The sequence below is a fragment of the Carassius gibelio genome, chromosome A7 (genome assembly GCF_023724105.1).
Source record: "Carassius gibelio isolate Cgi1373 ecotype wild population from Czech Republic chromosome A7, carGib1.2-hapl.c, whole genome shotgun sequence".
Lineage (NCBI taxonomy): Eukaryota > Metazoa > Chordata > Actinopteri > Cypriniformes > Cyprinidae > Carassius > Carassius gibelio.
This window is the reverse complement of record NC_068377.1, coordinates 18,024,260-18,046,771: the sequence shown is the minus strand read 5'-3', so window position 1 is coordinate 18,046,771 and position 22,512 is coordinate 18,024,260. Positions and strand designations below refer to the sequence as shown.

Genomic DNA, 22,512 nt, shown 5'->3' with positions numbered 1-22,512 from the left:
ACTGATATATATGCATTATCATGAGCTCTATCTTAATACATTTACAAATGAATAAAATCCAAGTCAATTATGTTGCAAATAAGTATTTATTTTAAACTGTCAGAAAGACACTGCAAGGCTTTTAATGGTTAAATAAAAATTTCAGTCTTTCAACAGTCAAAGGCAATTTAATAAATACATACTGAAAGTCCATCAACTTTCTGAGATGAGCACATACATGAAGGTTGTCCCTCTTCTCTGAGACCTTTCCACTTGTTTTGCCTCTATGTATCCGTCTTATATCCAAATGAGTGTTGTGATTCCAAGAAAACATCTGCACATGAAAACAAGTAGAAGCATCAGGATAAAGTTAAGTATTGAATGAAACTAGCTCAATAAAATAAATGTCAAAATGCCATTTACACAATACAGTCAGCATTTAATAGTATTTAAAGCATTACTCCACCCCAAAATGAAAATCTTGTCATTAATCACTTTACCCCCATGTCGTTCGAAACGCGTAAAAGCTTTATTCGTCTTCAGAACACAATTTAAAATATTTTGGATGCAACCGGGAGGATAGTGGTTGTCCCATTGATTGCCAAGTAAATAGCACTGTCAAGGCCCAGAAAAGTATGAAAGACATCATCAGAATAATCCATCAGTGGTTCAACCGTAATGTAATGAAGCGACGACAGTACTTTTTGTATGCAAAGAAAATAAAAATAACGACTTTATCCAACATTTCGTCTCCTCTGCGTCAGCGTAGCGCCATTTTGGAGAGTGTCTGCTGGACACAAACTGCACACGCTGTTCTGTGTCAGCTGGGTCACAGTGATACACTTTCTATGTTTATCTATGCTTTGATTTGAACGAAAACAGCGTATCTGTGTGGTGTGGCTGACATAAAAAAAATAATGACAAATAACGGCAGTCAGTGGCACTGTCTCAAACCTCCCGGTTTTCATCCAAAATATCTTAAATTGTGTTCCGAAGATGAAAGAAGCTTTTACGGGTTTGGAACGGCATGGGGGTCAGTGATTAATGATTACATTTTCATTATGGGGTGGAGTAACCCTTTAAACTAAATAAGTAACATTTATCGCAAATAAAATTACTCAAGAAAAACATGTTACCTTTGAAAAAATGAAAGTGTGCAAAAGATGCCAGCTCCTGGGATGCCAGACTAAAGTTGTAATGTGCCGTTAAGCTTGTTTTGATGTTGAATGAAGCGTTAATATAATCAGATTCAGTCTTGCATTTCGATGCTTCCTTAGGGTTTTTTTTTTTTTTTTTTTACTCACTCAAATTTGAATCAGGCTTACTTGTCCAGTCGGGCATATAAAGATGCCTTTCACTTAAAAATGGCTCAGACGAGCTTTAATGTTCCGTACAACTGCAGAATATAAACAATTACTCATGTACATACTAATTATAGTAAGGCGTCACATCAATATGGGACAGTTGAACACATATGAATAACAAATGAAATTTCACATATATTTCTGTTTGTCAGTTATTTAGACATATAGTAGTTACAATGACAGTCGTTCTCATTGGGCTTTATGATAAAAGTTAGGTAAACACTACTTTAAATGCTCTCAATAAGAAAATGTAACTTCTAAAAATAAAAAAAATTTGGTTAACTATGCTATGATAGCAATTCCATGTTTACTGCACATAATTTACCAAGACCACTTGTCTAAATGTTATGATAAGAGGATATTGTGACATAATATAGCTTATACATTAACTTAAATATAAAAGGATATACTTCTTTAAGATATTTTCTTTAGGATATATTTCTTTAAGATATTTTCTTTATATTTCTTTTAAGATATTTTCTTTAAGTATAATTAAGTGAACTTACCTGGAATTATGAATAAAGCCTCTAATCTTCAACCGTTCTCACGCTGCTCCAGTCGGCTGAGTTTCAGATTTGAATGATGTGCGCACAATCCCATAATGCCACACTACAGTAAGTTAGTGTAAAAAGTGACAACACCTGCTTCTTGTAAATTGAATTACAGTTGACGTGGAAATATACTGTAAAACCTTTTTTGACCCATAATGCATTGTGAATTACAGCCGCATCTTGTAAAATGTTTAAACAGTAATATTCTGGAAAATTTTCTGTAGAAACTACAGCAATTGTTTACAGTGTTCTGTATAATGCAGAATTTCATGGAATTTGTCTTATTGTAGATGAATAAATAAAAAACAGGTCAGTAGACTCAGTACACACACATACATACATACATTTATAGATTATATAATAGTAACTCAGATTATATAGTGGTAACCTTTTCCTTGAGTTTTTTAATGTATGAGTGAGTGAGTGAGTGAAGTGACATTCAGCCAAGTATGGTGACCCATACTCAGAATTTGTGCTCTGCATTTAACCCATCCGAAATGCACACACACAGAGCAGTGAACACACACACACACACACACTGTGAGCACACACCCGGAGCAGTGGGCAGCCATTTATGCTGAGGCGCCCGGGGAGCAGTTGGGGGTTCGATGCCTTGCTCAAGGGCCCCTAAGTCGTGGTATTGAAGGTGGAGAGAGAGCTGTTCATGCACTCCCCCCACCCACAATTCCGTCCTGCCAGAGACTAGAACTCACAACCCTTCGATTGGGAGTCCAACCCTCTAACCATTAGGCCACGACTTCCCGACTTCCCACGACTTGTGGTTATATAATTTCTTTAGTGATGGAAAATACTCTGCTTCAACAATTATAAGTCAGTGTTAAGATATATTAATTCATTCAAAGGCTACTCAGACTATATATTTGATCATTTATTATTATTATTATTATTCAGAAATGTGTTTAATACATTAATTACAGTACTACTGAATCCAAAAAGAATGTGAGGCCAAGACTGAAGAATTGAGTGAATTACACATTACAAGGTGGCCTTTTTTATCTTAGTGTATATTAAAGTGAGCTGAAGTGGACTCAGAAGTTGCTGTTTGGCTTTGTGTATGTCTGTGAATCAATTTCATAATTTAACACAATATAAGGTACAAAGACTGTGTAATGCATTTTGTATACAGTCCAAGAAATGTGGTCATTGGCCTTCATTGCCAAGTTTAGAAACAGAGCCTGCCAAAGTGTGTAATTCTTAGACACAATTCAGTGGTACTAAAGTATATCTTTGCAGTATTTTCAGAGATGTGTCCCAGAGCATTGTGGGTTTATGAGAATTCAGCCAAGCTTATAAATACTGGTTGACCTGCTTATGGTGGCAGTGTAAAGTGTTCAAGAATGGAGTCCTGTTTGCTGTGATCTCCAACTGTGGCAAAATGTACTGATATTTTGCATTTTGCATTCATGTGTGTCATAATACTAAATATTAATTACATCATAATTATGTTTTTCATAGTTTTGACTTTGTCTTGTAAATATGACTTAATATATACAGGTGCTGGTCATATAATTAGAATATCATCAAAAAGTTGGTTTATTTCACAAATTCCATTCAAAAAGTGAATACACTCAATACTTAGTTGGGGCTCCTTTTGCCTGAATTACAGCAGCAATACGGCATGGCATGGAGTCGATCACTCTGTGGCACTGCTCAGGTGTTATGAGAGCCCAGGTTGCTCTGATAGTGGCCTTCAGCTCTTCTGAATTGTTGGGTCTGGCATATCACATCTTCCTCTTCACAAAACCTCATAGATTTTCTATGAGGTTAATGTCAGGCGAGTTTGCTGGCTAATTAAAAACAGGGATACCTTGGTCCTTAAACCAGGTACTGGTAGTTTTGGAACTGTATGCAGGTGCCAAGTCCTTTTGGCAAATTAAATCTGCATCTCCATAAATTTGGTCAGCAGCAGGAAGCATGAAGTGCTCTAAAAATTCCTGGTATACGGCTGTGTTGACCTTGGACCTCAGAAAACACAGTGGACCAACACCAGCAGATGACGTGGCACAGCAAACCATCACTGACTGTGGAAACTTTACACTGGACCTCAAGCAACATGTATTGTGTGTCTCTCCTCTCTTCCTCCATACTCTGGGACCCTGGTTTCCAAAGGAAATGCAAAATGTACTTTCATCAGAGGACATAACTTTGGATCACTCAGCAGCAGTCTAGTCCTTTTTGAAGTGAGACACTTCTGATGCTGTCAGTTGTTAAGTAGCTTGACACAAGGAATGCGACAGCTGAAACCCATGTCTTGCAAACGTCTGTGTGTAGTGGTTCTTGAAGCACTTACTCCAGCTGCAGTCCATTCTTTGTGAATCTCCCCCACATTTTTGAAAGGGTTTTGTTTCACAATCCTCTCCAGGGTGCGGTTATCCCTATTGCTTGTAAACTTTTTTTCTACCACATATTTTCCTTCCCTTAACCTCTCTATTAATGTGCTTGGACACTTTTTTCTACCACATCTTTTCCTTCTCTTCACCTCTCTATTATTGTGTTTGGACACAGAGCTCTGTGAACAGCCAGCCTCTTTTGCAATGACCTTTTGTGTCTAGCCCTCCTTGTACAGGTGTCAATGGTCGTCTTTTGGACAACTGTGAAGTCAGCAGTCTTCCACATGATTGTGTAGCCTACAGAACTAGACTGAGAGACCCTTTAAAGGCCTTTGCAGTTGTTTTGAGTTAATTAGCTGATTAGAGTGTGGCACCAGGTGTCTTCAATATTGAACCTTTTCACAATATTCAAATTTTCTGAGATACTGAATTTGGGATTTTCCTTAGTTGTCAGTTATAATCATCAAAATGAAAAGAAATAAACATTTGAAATATTTCAGTCTGTGTGTAATAATTGAATATAATATACAAGTTTCACTTTTTGAATGGAATTGGTGAAATAAATCAACTTTCTGATGATATTCAAATTATATGACCAGCACCTGTATATATGGATGGTATTAGGTCTTTCAACAGAAATTAAATATTAGTTTTTCATAGCAAGGTTATTGTGGCCAAAAGTATGTACAATATCAATATATTGTGATATCTATAGAAACCTTTGGGGGAAGAGATATCAGTCTTTTTTTCTTTGTTTATTGAATTTTTCTTTTTCACCCAATGAACATAAGGATACTGATAATGCATGGCACAAGACTCTGTCTTCTTTGAAGCTCCTATGAAATAACGAGAGAAAATACTGTCAAGTTCAACAGTATGATGAATAAATATTAATGGTAATGTATTATTGTATTAACTAACATGAATGAACAATAAAAAATACATTCATTACACAATTTCTTAATCTTTGTTAATGTTAATAAAAATAGAGTCATTCATTGTTCATGTTAGTTCGCAGTGCATTAATGTTTACGAACACAACTTTTTAATTTTTAAATTTTAATAATGCATAAGTAAATGCAGACATTAACATGAAATATTGTTCATTATTATTTGTTATTTCTATGTTAACTAATGTGATTAATGTGGGGAAGTTGTGGCCTAATGGTTAGAGGGTTGGACTCCCAATCGAAGGGTTGTGAGTTCTAGTCTCGGGCCGGACGGAATTGTGGGTGGGGGTAGTACATGAACAGCTCTCTCTCTCCGCCTTCAATACCATGACTTATGTGCCCTTGAGCAAGGCATTGAACCCCCAACTGCTCCCCGGGTGCCGCATAAATGGCTGCCCACTGCTCCGGGTGTGTGTGTGTGAATGTTCACTAATAAACCTTATTGAAGAATGACCGCAGATGAGGCATTATGACCAACTTAACATTTTACAGAGTTTAATGTAGCAATGTAGTTGCTGAGTTTTTCTGATCAGTTTTAATTGTGTAACTGTTAATAGATTTGAAAAAATAAATAAAGTGTTACTACGCACATGCCGTATTAATTGCAAATACAAAAATAAGACGAGTAAAGAAAATGCTGTATTATTAAAATAATCACCCCTTACTTCAATATATGAACAGTATGTTAACAGGTTCAATTCTATTTATTTATTCAATTAAGTTTATTTGTATAGCGCTTTTTATGACACAAATAATTGCAAAGCAAGTTTCTACAATATTTAGTAGTAGCTTATCAGTGGTGACTGTCAGTTTATGAGCATATGACAGGAATTAAGAATTTTTATTTATTTTTTTATATAAAAGACATAGTCAACAGTATTAACAGTATTCCGTCTCTATAACCAGCCATTTAAAGAGACAGTACACAGAATTGCAGCATCAGTTTGAGTTGTCAACAAATGTGTTAAAAAACGAAATCCAACGTCTGAGTTTGAAAGTTCCTGATGTGTCAAGTCCCCCTGTGTTTTCTGATCATCATCATGCAGTTCCTGAAGTCACTATCCGGCGTGATTTTAAGATTAATGGCCAAATTGGAGAACGTGGTCAGAAAGATAAGCTTTCATACAACAACTTGATGCACCAAATTGATGCTGGAGTGAACAAGGGACACAGAGAGTCTGAAATTATTGATGCTGTGATAAGAGCGGTGAGTCCAGGTATGAGCCTGTGTGATATGCTGGAGATCAAGACTGATTTAACCCTTTCTCAGCTGCGCACGATTCTTAAAGGCCATTTTAAGGAAGAAAGCTCCACAGACCTGTATCATCGGCTGATAAACATCACTCAAGAGAGCCGTGAGTCACCACAAAACTTCCTATTCCGTGCCATTGAGTTGAAGGAAAGACTTTTAGCTGCTGCTCGAGAACCAGATGGAGAAGAACCATACAGCCCTGATCTCATACAGAGAAGATTTCTGCGCGCACTAGGAACAGGGTTATCGAACGATCACATTAAGTATCAGCTAAAAACTTGCCTTGATGATCCCACAATCACAGATGAGGTTCTCATCACAGCTATGAACGAAGCTGCAAGTCTTGAGTGTGAACGACAGCAAAAGTTCAAGAAAAATGCCAACATCAAAGAAACTAAAGTCAGTGAGGTTCCAGTAGAACTACGTCAAAGTCAAGAGAGAACGGGTCATGCTGTGGGAGGTAAAGAACAGTCCACATGCACACAATTAAAAGCTTTGAAAACTCCACAAGTCATGGACAAGAAAGACTCTGAGCTTTATGAGGTCGTTAAACAGCTGAAAGAGGAGATCGGAGAAATGAGGAAAGCGATGAGTACTTACCGTTCCACGCAGCCCAGAGAAAGGAAGCGAGGATGCCGTGGATGTCAAGATAATGGCAGAGGTGACCAGTGTGATCATTGCTTTAAATGTGGGCAAAGTGGACATCTTTCCAGAGGGTGCAGGGGACCACCTACAGGAAGAACCGAAAGAGGACACTCAGCTAGCAGTATGGCAGTAACAACTCACACCACACCCTCACTGTGGCCAGAACATCAATATGACACCTTGTGTGATGGCATTAAGCAGCTGGAAACTCAGGAAGCAGTGAAGCGAAAGGAGTGTCCTCTGCAGCATATCAGACCCATAACTACTAATCAGCTGTCCACCAAACATAATGCAAAGTTATTGAATTTGATCGGAGAAAAATGTATGGTGAACTGTTTCTTTGATGGTGTAGCAACAAAAGCGCTATGGGATACTGGCTCACAAGTCTGTCTCATGAATGAAAAGTGGCGAAAAGAACATCTCCCACACACAACACTGCGTGGCCTTGAAGAGATCCTAGGCCCTGGAACCCTCACCGGTCGAGCAGTGAATCAAACAGTGATCCCGTTTGAAAGCTGGGTCGAAGTGACATTCAAGCTGGGAACAGACAAAAACACACCGTTGGAACTGGAGGTACCGGTATTGGTATGTGGTGACGATGAAGTGGCAGAGGAGCCCATCATTGGTTACAATGTCATTGAGTACCTGTTGAACAGTGGTGTAGAGCGACCTACCAATGTAAAGACCAAAGCAATGAGTACTGCACTATCCTGTGACTGCAAGAAAGCAGAGGTTTTGCTGAACTTAGTGAGAAGCCAAGACGAAGTGTTCAGTGATGGAGTAGTGAAGGTAGGAAAGTCAGTAACAAAAATCCCTGCCCAACAGGCTAGAGCTGTCAATGTTGCATCAAAACGGGCCCTTTGCTATCTGATCAAGATGCTCTTTTTGTACCGGATGAGTGCGCTAAGTGGCCAGATGGATTGAGGGTGGAGGAAAACATTGTTTGCCTTAAGAGAGGGACCTGTTCACGCATCTGTATTTCTGTGATCAATGATACTACTCATGACATTGACTTGCCTCCACGGGCAGTTCTGGGCCATATACAGCGAGTAAAAGACATCTACCCTGCCGAGGTGAGACCAGTGACCGCTCAGAAAGAGGTTGCATGTGCGACTGTTGCTCACACCAGCCAAAGCCTGTTCCAAAAAGATGGTGAACAAGTCAGACAATCTACAGAAAACGCAAATACAATGTTAACGGTTCAAAAAGAAAACCTATGGGACCCTCCTGTATGCATTGATCACCTAAAACCTGAACAGCAGCAGAAGGTGAAGCAGCTTTTAAGGGAGGAGAGTGGTGCTTTTGCTCGTGATGACAGCGATGTAGGATGTATTCCATCTCTCCAGCTAAAAATCCGCCTCCATGATACCACATTCGTAAAGCACACATACATGTCAGTCCCGAAGCCACTTCGCAGAGAGGTGAAAGAATACCTGGAGGATCTGTTAAATAAGGGGTGGATTACTAAATCTAAGTCACCATATTCTTCACCAGTAGTCTGTGTGCGGAAAAAAGATGGAACTCTCCGCCTCTGCTGTGACTATCGGGAGTTAAACAAGAAATCCATTCCAGATAGACACCCTATTCCCCGCATACAGGACATGCTCGACAGCTTGGCAGGCAACACCTGGTTTTCAGTCCTTGATCAAGGCAAAGCCTATCACCAGGGTTTTGTAGAAGAATCCAGCCGACCTCTCACTGCCTTCATTACACCGTGGGGACTATATGAATGGGTGAGGGTCCCTTTCGGTTTGTCAAATGCACCTGCTGAATTCCAAAGGAGCATGGAGGAGTGCCTGAGAGAATTGCGTGATGAGGTATGTCAACCATATTTGGACGATAATTTAGTTCATTCTAAAACATTTGATGATCATCTTCAGGACATTAGAAAAGTGCTGCAGTGTTATCAAAATCATGGTGTCAAACTAACGCCTCGAAAATGTGAAGTGTTCCGAAATCAGGTACGATTCCTAGGGAGGCTGGTGACAAAAGATGGGTACACGATGGACCCGGCTGACGTTGCTCCTGTCCAAGCACTGAAAGAAAGGACCCCTAAGACAGTAGGTGAGGTGAGAAAGTTGTTAGGATTTCTCTCCTACTACCGATCATACATTGAAAACTTTTCCCGCAAGGCCGCACCTCTCTATCCGCTGCTCGCCGAAAAAAAGACACCAACAGGGAAAGTACAGATGAAGCGGAAAGGAAAAGGGAAACATGGCCAAGGACAGCTTGTGTCATCACATCCAGTCACGTGGACAGATGAACATCAAAAGGCCCTGTGTGAGTTAATCGATTATTTATCTAACCCACCAGTGCTGGGATATCCAGATCTGGATGACCCTTTTGTACTCCATTGCGACGCTTCACAGGGAGGCCTTGGTGCAGTGCTTTATCAAAGGCAAAGAGGCAAGTTAGTGGTAATAGCGTATGGATCAAGAACCCTAACCCCCCCTGAGAAAAACTACCATCTTCACTCAGGAAAGTTGGAGTTCTTGGCCATGAAGTGGGCTATATGTGAGCGGTTCAGGGACTATGTCTATCATGCACCATCATTCATTGTGTACACGGACAATAACCCACTCACATATGTGATGTCAACAGCCAAGTTAAATGCCACAACGTACAGATGGGTAGCGGAACTTGCTGACTTTCGATTTACCATCAAATACCGCCCAGGAAAGTCAAATGGGGACGCGGATGGCTTGTCGCGTATGCCGCTGGATATGGAACAGTACATGAAAACCTGTTCAGAAGAAGTGCACCCAGAAGTCATGGTCAGCTTATCTCAGTCGGCAATAGTACAGAGTCAGGAGAGAGGGCCGTGGTTGTGTCCACTTACAATTGAAACTGCGTTGTCGGGAGAACAGGAGGAGGAGCTATTCACTTCAGTTGCAGAGATCCCCAAGGAGGTACTGAGAAAAGCCCAAGAGGAAGACCCTGAAATCAGAGAAGCTGTTACGTATCTAAAAATGAAACCCCGGCCTGTGAACAGAAGTCAGGGTAGAGAGCTTCGGGGACTGATGAGGGAAAGAGCAAAATTATACCTGGATGAACATGGTCTCTTGTTTCGGAAAACAGCAACTCGTGATCAGTTGGTATTACACACCAGTTGGTAAGACATACCATGAGCTCGTTTATAAGGAGTTACATCAAGACATGGGCCACCTGGGAGCAGAAAGGGTGCTGAACCTAATTAGAGATCGGTTTTATTGGCACCACATGCAAAAGGAAGTGGAACATTTTGTCACACGTGTTTGTAGTTGCTTGAGAAGCAAGCGTCCAAACAAACTGACCCGAGCTCCTCTGGTAAACATCACCACCACTTATCCATTTGAGCTGGACTCTATTGATTTTCTGCACCTAGAGAAGAGTAAGGGAGGTTATGAATACATTTTAGTTGTGATGGACCACTTCACGCGATTCGCACAGGCGTATGCATGCAGAAACAAGAGTGCCAAGACAGCGGCTGAGAAGGTGTTCGGGGACTTTGTTTTGAAGTTTGGGTTCCCGACAAAACTGCATCACGACCAAGGTAGGGAGTTTGATAACAAGCTGTTCTCAAAGCTGCAAGAGTACAGTGGCGTGCAAGGCTCCCACACGACACCGTATCACCCACAGGGCAACGGTCAAGTTGAGCGGTTTAATCGAACTTTGCTAGCAATGCTGAGGACCTTACCAGAAACTGCCAAAGCTGACTGGAAGACGTCACTTGCAAAAGTTGTGAATGCATACAACTGTACGAAAAGTGAGGCTACAGGGTTTGCTCCCTATTATCTCCTGTTCGGCCGTACTCCCAGACTGCCCATTGATATTATGTTCGGTGTACCAGCAAAGAACCAAAGCTCATCCTACCATGACTATGCTGAGGACTGGAGAAAGAGAATGACAGAAGCTTACAAGTTAGCCTCAAGAGTGTCACACAAAGAGAAAGAAAGAGGTAAAGCTTTGTACGATAAGAAAATACACGGAGCTGAACTGATCCCTGGGAACAGAGTACTTGTTCGGAACTTCAAGGAAAAAGGTGGACCTGGGAAGCTTCGATCATTTTGGGAGGAACAAGTTTATGTCGTCACCAAGAGGAAGTACCAGGATAGTCCAGTATATGAAGTTCGACCTGAACAAGGCAAAGGGAAAACAAGAACACTACACAGGAACCTCTTGTTACCGTGTGACTACTTACCTGCAGAGAGAGAATGTTTGACTGGAAGACCTGAAAAAGAAAACAAGAAAAAAGCCAAGACTGAAAAAACATTGACACAGCAAAATCAAACATTCTGTGATAGTTCAGATGGTGAGGATGATTGGAAATGTCTGGTTGGAGTGCCAGTCAAAAAGGAGAATCAGAGCGTCGGAGAACCTCCAGAACCTCATTCAGAAGACACAGTGATGCTGAACGACGCAGAATCAGAGGTTGAACATGAACAAGGAGCAGGAAGGGGAGAAGACGATGTGTCCTCATCCAGAGAGGAGGCTGGAGAAACTGATGATCCTGAAGAGAGTGACGGGGAGACTCCTTCACAACCTGCCTGCAAAAGAGTATATCCTTTGAGAAACAGAAAACAAAAAAAAATTGTTTACTTACCATACTCTAGGTCAGCCTAGTATTGTAGATGGGTAAACTGCTGAATTAAATCACAGTAATTAGTTCTAGTTAAAATGTTAAATTAAGATCAGAATAAGATTGAGTTCATATTTTTGTTTGAGAGAGAAAATAGTTACCATCACATTCCGGAAGAAAACATTTAGTAAATTGTTTCAATGGTGCAAGGTTATATTCCTTCAGTGAAAGTACAGATTCCTGTTGATAAACAGCGATGGTGGTAGAAGATCATGGTGCACAATGATGTCTGCTACAAACACACTGCATGGAAAAGGAGATACATGTTGTGTGTCGTGTGACAGTATAGCACGAGTACTAAAACTGTTGTATCACTGACTCCTACCAAAGAAATAATCTACAGGTAGATGACCAGTAATTTATTCTGAGAATGTCGGGACTACATTCTGTTTTGTAGGGGAGAATGTGGGGAAATCTAGAATATACATTGATAGAATAGTATAATTGCTATAAGATAATTGTTAGTTAAAAGCTAGACCCCCCCCCCCATGTAATAGTTTTTGTAATTTCAGTTATTTTATTAATAATGGTTATTTAATTATTTAGTACATGCATGTCAATTTGTAGTATACAGCTATGTGATGGGTGTCCAGTTGGTGGCAGTAAGCCAGAGTGAAAACACCCCGGAGAAAAACCTAGAAAAGAAAAGTTAGTTCACGCGAGGTTTTGAACGAGACTATCAGTATTGAGTCATGTTGTACTGTGTGGTACGGAGCTGTTGCGAATGACGCTGGCTGAATAAAAGAACCCAACCAAAACACACGCTTGTTCATTCCTTCAAGTGTGCTACACATTATTTGAATGCTTGGCGAAAGAGATGTGTTTTTAATCTAGATTTAAACCAAGAGAGTGTGTCTGAACCCCGAACATTATCAGGAAGGCTATTCCAGAGTTCAGGAGCCAAATGTGAAAAAGCTCTACCTCCTTTAGTGGACTTTTTGACAAAAGTCCAGAGTTTTGTGGCCTTAGGGACCGTGATGGATTGTAACATGGTATAAGGCTAGTTAGGTACACAGGAGCTAAACCATTTAGGGCCTTATAGGTAAGTAATGATAATTTGTAACTGATACAGAACTTAATAGGTAGCCAGTGCAGACTGTAAAATTGGGGTAATATGATCATATTTTCTTGACCTGGTAAGAACTCTAGCCTCTGCATTTTGGACTACCTGTAGCTTGTTTATTGAAGAAGCAGGACAACCACCTAGAAGTGCATTACAATAGTCCAGTCTAGAGTTCATGAATGCATGAATTAGCTTTTCTGCATCAGAAACAGGTAATGTTTTGTAGCTTGGCAATGTTTCTTAGATGAAAGAATGCTGCTTTTGTAACATATGTAACATATGAAATATGGTTTTTCGAGCTCTCCTTGGAGTAGCTGCGAGCACTACACAATAGGGGTGGTTAGCGCAGTGGATAAGACACACGTCTGTGGTGTGGGAGACCCGGGTTTGAATCCACTGTGAGACACCAATGTGTCCATGAGCAAGACACTTAACTCCTAGTTGCTCCAGAGGCGTGCGACCTCTGACATATATAGCAATTGTAAGTTGCTTTGGATAAAAGCGTCCGCTAAATGAATGAAAAAAAAAAAAAAACAATACTGCCACCTAGGAGCTCAACCAAGTACTGGTGCTGGAGTATTTACATGTGGTGTTATCATAAGAGAACTGTTCATTTTAAATATTGCGGTTATCCCTAATACCGATTAGTGTTGTCACGGTACCAAAATTTCAGTATTAGGTACCGATACCAGTGAAAATCCATGGTTCTCAGTACCAATTTCGGTACCAAAGCAAAAACCAAAAATATGCTAATAAAAAAAAAAAAACCTGCACTTTTTATAACTAAAAATAAAACCAATGTCATTCTTTATACTTATTTACAAATGTGTTTAAAGTTTTTCTACAAGTAATATAATTATGAAAAACAGTAAACAAGTTTCAACCAAATTTAATTTGTCTTTTAATTAATGAAATTTAAACATTTAATTTTTTGGTAAATAAAGGAGATTTGCTATTAAAATTAAAAAATGGAAGAAATATTGAGTGATTTTTTTTATTATTATTTTTTTTTCAACAGTAGTAGCAGTATCACATACATTCTACTAAATAATAGTAATATTTCTAGCACAATGCCTTTATGTAAAAATTTACTTTTATTTTGACGCGCTACTTTTATTTTGACACTGGTTTTACTCAAATGAAATGGTAAAATGCTTGTGAAGTGTCTCAGAACAGTTCTGGTGATGTTGTTTATGTATTGATGTCCTCATTGAGACGGCAGATGCTGAAATTACTGCAAGCGTCCCGTGCTTCAGTCTGTGTAGTAAACAAACCCGCATGTCTCTGCCATTCATTCGTTCACACAGAGACGCGCAGAACATGCAGGATTCATATTTCAACAACTTAACTTTTGTGGCTTAACATTTACAGATACTGGTCCATATGGAGATTTGATTATGCTAACTTTGACAAATTCCGTGACTGTCCATATTAAAATGTAAGTTTCATTTTCATGACTGGATTTTGAGATTCCGTCTGCGTTTTCTGCCTCGTGGAAATCATAGTGCTGTATACACCAAGAAATGGGTTTACCAGTTCCTTGGTACCACTGGTACTTAAAGAAACCTGGTACTGTCACATTTTTATTTTTTTGGTACCGAAGTAACGGGGCTTTTGACAACACTAATATAATACAGATATATCGTCACACTCTTAATGAACACGATATTGATAATTGTTGGTTTGAATATCACGATTATCGTCACCCCTATAATATCGCGACACCCCTAATATATATATTATAGATGCACAATAAATATGGATGCACGTGCGTGATTTCACGTGGAGCAGCATTTTATACACAGATCCATTGTTCACTGACAAGCTGCGCAAAACCACAATCATATTTTGCACATGTTTTGCGCAGGTTGTCAGTGAACAACAGCTCTGTGTAGTAAATGCTGCTCCACATGAAATCACGCACGTGTAGATATTTACCGCTGATTACAGAACCGGCTTTACTGACAAGATGTGCATTAAGTATCGGGCGATATTTTTAGTGCATCCCAAATATATATATTTGTTTCTTATTTGGAGGAATGGAGTTCCCTATCTGTCGGTCACTACGAGTTATGTCGACCGACAAATGGGGTCTCACTTGGGAGGCCAATCATCTCTGATTTTAAGAGAAAACGCCAATGAAATTGGCAAGTGGATTAACACACCTGAGCCACTCACCGTGCCAACGGGTATAAATAGGGCGACAGGTGCATCCACTCATTAGATTTTTGCTTCGGAGCCGAGTGGTTGTATGAAAGCTGTTATACTCCACAAAGCCATTCATCTGCTGTGTCGGGAAGCTGTTCTGGTTGGCGGTATGGCGCAAACAGCGGTGTCCCTTTCAGCGATTCCCCTGGGCGCTTCAACTAAGAGAGCAGATTTCCTAAAAGAGTCTTTTTCAAGACGCCGTTTCGTCCGCGTCCTTCTGGATGCGGTCGTTTCCTGTTCTCTGACAACGGCCACGTTCGCTCTCTTCCGTGTCTGGGCATTCAGCACGCTGAAGGCGCGTTCGTGGATGGTTCATGCACGCACTGCATGTGTGACCATGGCAACGCTGTGATCGCGTCTCCCCTTTCTTAAAGGGAAGGGAGCAGACCCCTCTGTCACTACCCGTTCTGGTTTCTCTGTCTCGAGCAGAGGACCGCCGGCTAGTGCTCTGGGAGATTTGAAGGTGACAGTGAGAGCTTCTCCGCCGGGCCACGCCCCACGGTCCTCTTACCCCTTCCGCAGTGTTTGTCCTGTGCGGCTGCTGGGTGATTTTGCTGGGCTGTCTTATGGCAGTCCCAACGGGTCATTCAGTTTGCCGCCGGAGATCAGATGTCGATTGCAGCATCGGGGATGGGCTGTTGACCTCTATGGATGAAGATTCGGCGGGGCTGCCCCCCTCGGGTGTTGTCGCCACTGCCGAATTGGACCCAGAGTTGACAGCCGTGCTTGCCCGGGCAGCTGTGAGCATCAGGATGGAGGTGAATGCACCGCCCAGCCCTGAGTGCTCATGGCTGTTTGATTGGTTCTCGGTGTGGAGCTCGACTCACAACCGCGTTTTACTCTGGTTCCTTTCTTCCCGGATGTGCATGGGGAAGTGATGTAGTCGTGGATGGCCCCTTTTACGGCCGGAAGCAGCTCATTTCGTTCCTCCGTCCTCACTACCCTCGATGGCGGGGCAGCTAGGGGTGTGTTGACATTCCCCAGCAGGAGAGTGCGATTGCGGTGCACTTGTGTCCGCAAAACGCCGCCACTGGGAGGGATAGTCCGCGCCTCTCACCCAAGGCCTGTAAGCTGTCGGCCGCTCTCGCTACCAAGGCTTACAGTGCTGCGGGCCAAGCTGTCTCTGCTTTGCATGCCATGGCTATCCTGCAAACCCAACAAGCCAAGGCTTTAACAAATGCACGAGGGTAGGACCAACCCGAGGTTGATGCAGGAGCTGCGCATGGCGACTGACCTCCCCCTTCTGGGTGACGGAAGTCACAACGCAGTCCCTCGGGTAGGCGATGTCCACTCTGGTGGTCCAGTAGTGCCGTTTCAGGTTCAGCCTGGTCTGTATGAGAGACATTGACAAAGTGCATTTTCTCGATGCTCCCATGTCCCAGGCTGTCCTGTGTGGCGACGCTGTCAGGGGCTGTGCCCAGTAGTTCCTGACAGAACAACAGCAGACTGAGGCCATACAGCACATCTTGCCACGACGTGATCCTCCGGTTGCCACCATTCCGTCGCAGGCAGTGCCTCAGCCTGCTCGTCGCCGAGGGCGCCCCCCTGCGTCCTCCACACCAGCTCCGCCCCGTGCTGAGAGTTCTTCGAGGCCGGCGCGTCGAGCCCCGCGCAGGAGAGCGGCGCCCCCCGTGTCACTCCCGCCTGCAAAGTCCTCGAGGAAGTCGACTAAGCGGCCCTGACACGGGCAACTCGGAGATGCGGAGAACTGCTCTTCAGGAGATGGCGAAGACAGCGCCACTCCTTCCCCCGGAGGAGGGCCGGGTGGAGAATCTTCTGGTTCTGTTCCGCCGCTGGTCGAACGGCCAGTGGCACCCACATTTTCATTGAAAGAGCAATTTCTCCTTCCTCCGAGCTGCAAGGCTCGTGGGCTGACAATGAGCGACGCGCAGCTTCCTCATTCTCACCCACGACGCCCCCTTTCGCCAGCGGCCAAGAGGTCGCGGTTCGGAGACGCAACGCCTCTCCACGCGTCTCTGACCTGTTCCTCCGGGAACACGGGGAGTGTTGTTGTGATGACCCAGGACGCAGAGCCTTCTGGGCCTTCCGGCACGACTCCCCATCGCTGCACCACTGCGGGTATGTCGACTGTCCCTTTGGTGCCACTTGTACAGAGTCTGGGAGCGTGGCTTGCGCTGCCCAACCCGTCACGCTGGCTCATCCGGACGGTCCGACTCGGCTATGCGATTCAGTTCGCCGGGCGACCCCCCAAGTTCAATGACGTGCTCGAGACTTCGGGGGCAGTCCGGGACACCCCTGTCTTGCGCGAGGAGATTGCTGTCCTGCTGGCGAAGGATGCAATCGAGCCGGTCCCTTCAGCCGAGATGAGGACGGGGTTTTTTCAGCCCTGACTTCATCGTGCCCAAGAAAAGCGGTGGCCTTTGACCTATCCTGGATCTGCAAGTCTTGAATCGGGCCCTACACAAGCTCCCGTTCAGGATGTTGATGCAGAAACGCATTATCAAATGCGTCCAGTCCCAGGACTGGTTTGCAGCGATCGACCTGAAAGACGCGTACTTTCATGTCTCTATCCTCCCTCGTCACAGACCGTTTCTGCGCTTTGCTTTCGAGGGTCAGGCATGGCAGTACAAGGTCCTCCCCTTCGGGCTCTCCCTGTCCCCCCGTGTCTTCACGAAGGTCGCAGAGGGCGCCCTTGCCCCACTCTGGGAAGTGGGCATCAGGATCCTCAACTATCTCGACGACTGGCTCATTATGGCCCGGTCCCGAGAAGAGTTGTGCGATCACAGGGACTTTGTGCTTCGGCACCTCAGTCAGTTGGGGCTTCAGGTCAACCGGGAGAAGAGCAAGCTCTCCCCTGTGCAGAAAATCTTGTATCTCGGTATGGAGTTAGACTCGGTGAGTATGACGGCACGTCTCACCAGCGAGCGTGCCCAGTCAGTGCTGAACTGCTTGAGTTCCTTCAGAGGCAGGACAGTGGTACCACTGAAACACACAGTCACGCCGCTCGGATTGCTTCATATGAGACCACTTCAGCACTGGTTACACTCCCGAGTCCCGAGATGGGCATGGCGCCGCGGTACACATCATGTCACCGTCACACTGATGTGTCGCCGCCTATTCAGCCCCTGGTTGGACCTTGCCTTTCTACGGGCCGGCGTGCCCTTAGAACAAGTGTCCCGGCACGTTGTTGTCACAACCGATGCCTCCAACTCGATCTGTGGCGCGACATGCAACGGGCAGGCAGCTTCAGGGTTCTGGACAAGAACTCGACTGCTTTGGCACATCAACTGCCTGGAGTTGCTGGCAGTGCATCTAGCTTTGCAACGGTTTCGTCCGCTAGTGCTGTACAAGCACGTGTTGGTCCGCACGGACAACACTGCGGCTGTTTCGTACATCAACCGACAGGGCGGTCTACGATCACGTCGCATGTCTCAACTCGCCCGCCACAGACACTGTGCAAGGTCAGGGAGGACGAGGAACAGGTCCTGTTGGTTGCGCCTTACTGGCCCACCCGGACCTGGTTTTCGGAACTCAAGCTCCTCGTGACAGCCCCTCCCTGGCACATCCCCCTGAGGAGAGACCTTCTCTCTCAGGGGCTTGGCACCATTTGGCACCCGCGTTGGCGCACGGCGCCTCTCTGGCAGACATCTGTCGAGCTGCATGCTGGGCGACACCTAACACCTTTGAGAGGTTTTACAACCTCCGTGTAGAGCCAGTTTCTTCCCGTGTGTTGGGTAACAGGTAATGGGCGGGAAGGGCTGGCTGGGTGTCTCGCTTGCTGCGCCATTCCCCCTAACACGGGGATGTGAGCGCCTTCTTCTCCCAGTAGAGTTCCCCGGTTGGCGTACCCTGGTCGAGCATCCTCCAGCACCCTCGGCGTCAGACTGGGCGGAGCAGTCTGTCGCCAGGCCCAGTACTGGTGTTAGCATGCCCGGAGCCGGTCAGCCCCTGTACTGGGCTAGGTGTCCATATGGCTGGGTTCCCTACGGGTAATCCCATATGTGTATTCTTCCACGGTAAGGTTTCCCTCTTGGCAAACCCGTGTCTTCCCTTGACAGATCGTTCTGTCAGTCTCTTCTGGCAGCCGTTCCATCCCTACTCCAAGGTAGGACCTGCCTCAGAGACCCTTCCATATGTAGTACTGCCCCCTGGGTCAGTCCATATCGGTATATCCACATGTCACCTCCCTACGGGTAGGATGTGGTCTCCGTAGCGACCTTTTCCTAAAGGCTCGCTTCCCCATTGTCTTGTCAGCTGAAAGAACAAATAGGAAGATTTGAAGCAATCTTTCACTGAAGGTTGAAATCCCTTCCATTTACTTTATGTGGGCGGAACAGCAGCATGGCCTTCTCCAGCAGCGATGTACTCACCCTTTGGCCCCTTCGGTACCAAGGTCAGTGAATTTGCGCTGGGGCTTTGGGAAGGTTACGACCTTAAGCGTATCTTTTGTGGCACGCCAAGGCTTGTCAACAATTGCAGCGCCTCAGGGTTGTGACGAGGTTCAGGTTATGGCGTTTTCCATAGGATCCCATTTGTCGGTCGACATAACTCGTAGTGACCGACAGATAGGGAACGTCTCGGTTACGTACGTAACCCTCGTTCCCTGATGGAGGGAACGGAGACGTTATGTCCCCATGCCACAACCTTGAACCATTCGCTGTTGCCGGGACACGTTCTCGGCTCCTCAGCGTAAAACCTAATGAGTGGATGCACCTGTCGCCCTATTTATACCCGTTGGCACGGGGAGTGGCTCAGGTGTGTTAATCCACTTGCCAATTTCATTGGCGTTTTCTCTTAAAATCAGAGATGATTGGCCTCCCAAGTGAGACCCCATTTGTCGGTCGACATAACGTCTCCGTTCCCTCCATCAGGGAACGAGGGTTACGTACGTAACCGAGACGTTCCATTTAAAGCTCTAGGCAGATGTAAAAAAAAAAAAAAAAAAACGCTCTTGGTTAACACTCACTGAAACATTTTGTTACTTAAAAATGTCTTGATTACTCTGCTACACTAAAATTTATCTACTTTAGTTTACTTTATACATTTTGAGGCCATTTATAATTATTTAGTTAGACTAAGTGCATTGTAACCCTTGAATTTTTTTTCTAGTATTCACCAGATAATAATCAATGCAACAAATGTATCTGTTAAAATCTATTTTTGGTTGATAACTTCAACTGCTATCAGCAGTCTCTAATCTTAGCCAACTATAGATGCAGAGGCAAAAATAAAGAATGACCGTCAAGCTCCACAGATGTTATTCAGAGTTCACATGAAGAGGCGTTTCTCGTGTTCACCACATGATGTGGTATGATTTCCATCATGACATGAGAAGAGAAACACAGAGACAGAGAAACTTTAAGAGAAGGAGAATGAAAATAGATTGATTTCATCTGAACCACTTCATCAAGATTTACCTGCTCCTAGGTCCCAGTCATGCTTAGCCATTTTCCCTGGTATCATCACCTCTTCCAGTTGAGCAGGTGGTGTGTTAATTAGCTCTCATCATCTTACTGAAGCCTGACGGAGGAGGAGAGGAAGTAGATCGTTGAGTCTATGGGAGATACAGCTGCTGCTGCTATTATATCAGCTTATTATAAACAAAGAATTGTACAAGCATCAGAAATAATTCAAGTCCACAAATGGCAACTTAATGAACAGTTCCTTGAGAGAGTGACCCATAAGATGCCCGCCAGAATCCATGTAACACCAGGTAGTGTTTAAATATTTTAAATAAATATTTGGTTTCCAGTCAGTTCTGTAAAAATTTGTAAGTGTTCAGATTGTGTACAAAATAAAAACTGTTCAAAAGTTGTTGTTTTTAAGAATATATATATATATATATATATATATATATATATATATATATATATATATATATATATATATATATATATATATATATATATTATACTCTACAAAGCTACATTTATTTGATCAAAAAGGAATAATTGTGAAATATCATTACAGTTTAAAATAACTGTATTCTATTTGGATATAGTTTACAGGGTCATTTATTCCTGTGATGGTAAAGCTGGGTTTTCCTCAGGTATTCCTCCAGTCTTCAGTCTTGACCTGTTTTTCAGGATTCTTTGATTAATAGATAGTTCAAAAGAACAGCATTCATTTGAAACGGAAATATTTTGTACCATTCCAAATGGATTTACTGTAATTTTCAAAACATTTAATGCATCCTTGTTAAATAACAATATTAATTTCTAAAATAATGATAAAAAAAAAAAACGTACTTACCCATCTGCGCGTCTTTTGTAGACAAAGATGTGTCTATAACAAAGATCTTTGTGCCAACCACAAAGCCCTCTCTCTGTGTTCATCTCTCATGTGTAAGCCTGGAGTGGCGGCTTAAACCAATTCTACCGTCCCGTTTCCGCTCTCACTGACAGTTTGATATGGTTAACCATACCAAGATCCAATTACGCTGCTGCTATTTGCTCTTACTCTTTCTAAAACTCTGTGCCCTGTTCATGCTGAGGTCAGAGGCATAAGACTGCTTCACTTTCCTGAAAGTGCCCATGGACCCGGTTAATGTAGCTCACCTCACACACACACACACACACACACACACACACACAGACAGACAACTCACCTCCACACAAACAAGTAGGCCATTTCACTCTCTTTCTCTCTCGTTTTGTTTGCTCTTCTCTTGGATGGACACATCAGGCTTTAAATCGGATGTGCTTCACTGGAGCTTTGTTTGCCGTGCAGCAGGATATCGCACAGAGAATGTGAAATTGGCAATTTGGTGTGATGGGAAGGAACAAAAAGAGAATCAAATGTCAGTAATACTTAGTGTGAGATTCTTGCATCCAGCATACAAAAATATTCTCACTATATAAAAATACAGGTTTCAGAAACATAATTCATAACACTGTCATATAAACTCATAATATACTGTCATAAATCTGACACTTCTGGTACATTTGCTAACATGAAGTGTAAAATGGCTTGAAATATATATTTTTTTTTTCTTGGCTACATATTTAAAGCTATAAAGGGACATTTGTTTTTATTACTTTATTAAATATTATATAATATTTATTTTTACTGTAGGCTGCAAGGGGGTGGGTGGGGAATGCACAGAAAATCTAAAGAAAAAATATGTTTCCCTAACATTGTTTAATTAATAATTTTTGTGTCATATCATTGTTTGAATGTTCTTGGTGTATCATTGCCGCCGCTGAGTGCGAAGACACTGAAGCATAGCTTGACCTTTCATAACAAATCATAAGATTAATCAAAATATTTTGCTCTATTGACATTAAGTTTAACTTTTTTTCTGTATATTTCATACAGTGTATTTTAAATATATTTTCCATATAATATTTGAATCGTGTTTGTGTATTTATCATAATGTCAGTAAAAAAAGCCAAATATCTAATCTGGAAACAACAAGGGAAACAACAGTAGTATTCCCATGTACTATAAAGATATTTACAAATTAGCAAGGAGATCATCATCTTGGAGGTTCTTGGCATAAACTGCCCTCTAGTGGTTCTAAAATGTATCCTACAATGTTTACAGTACGTGATATGTGGTTCCCTAAAGA

General features: G+C 42.9%; 1 protein-coding gene across 2 annotated transcripts in view; it reads left to right on the top strand.

Annotated features, from left to right (window-relative positions):
* Positions 1-22,512, top strand: part of bean1 (brain expressed, associated with NEDD4, 1) — a 70,771-nt gene that overhangs the window by 44,604 nt on the left and 3,655 nt on the right. The window lies entirely within an intron of this gene.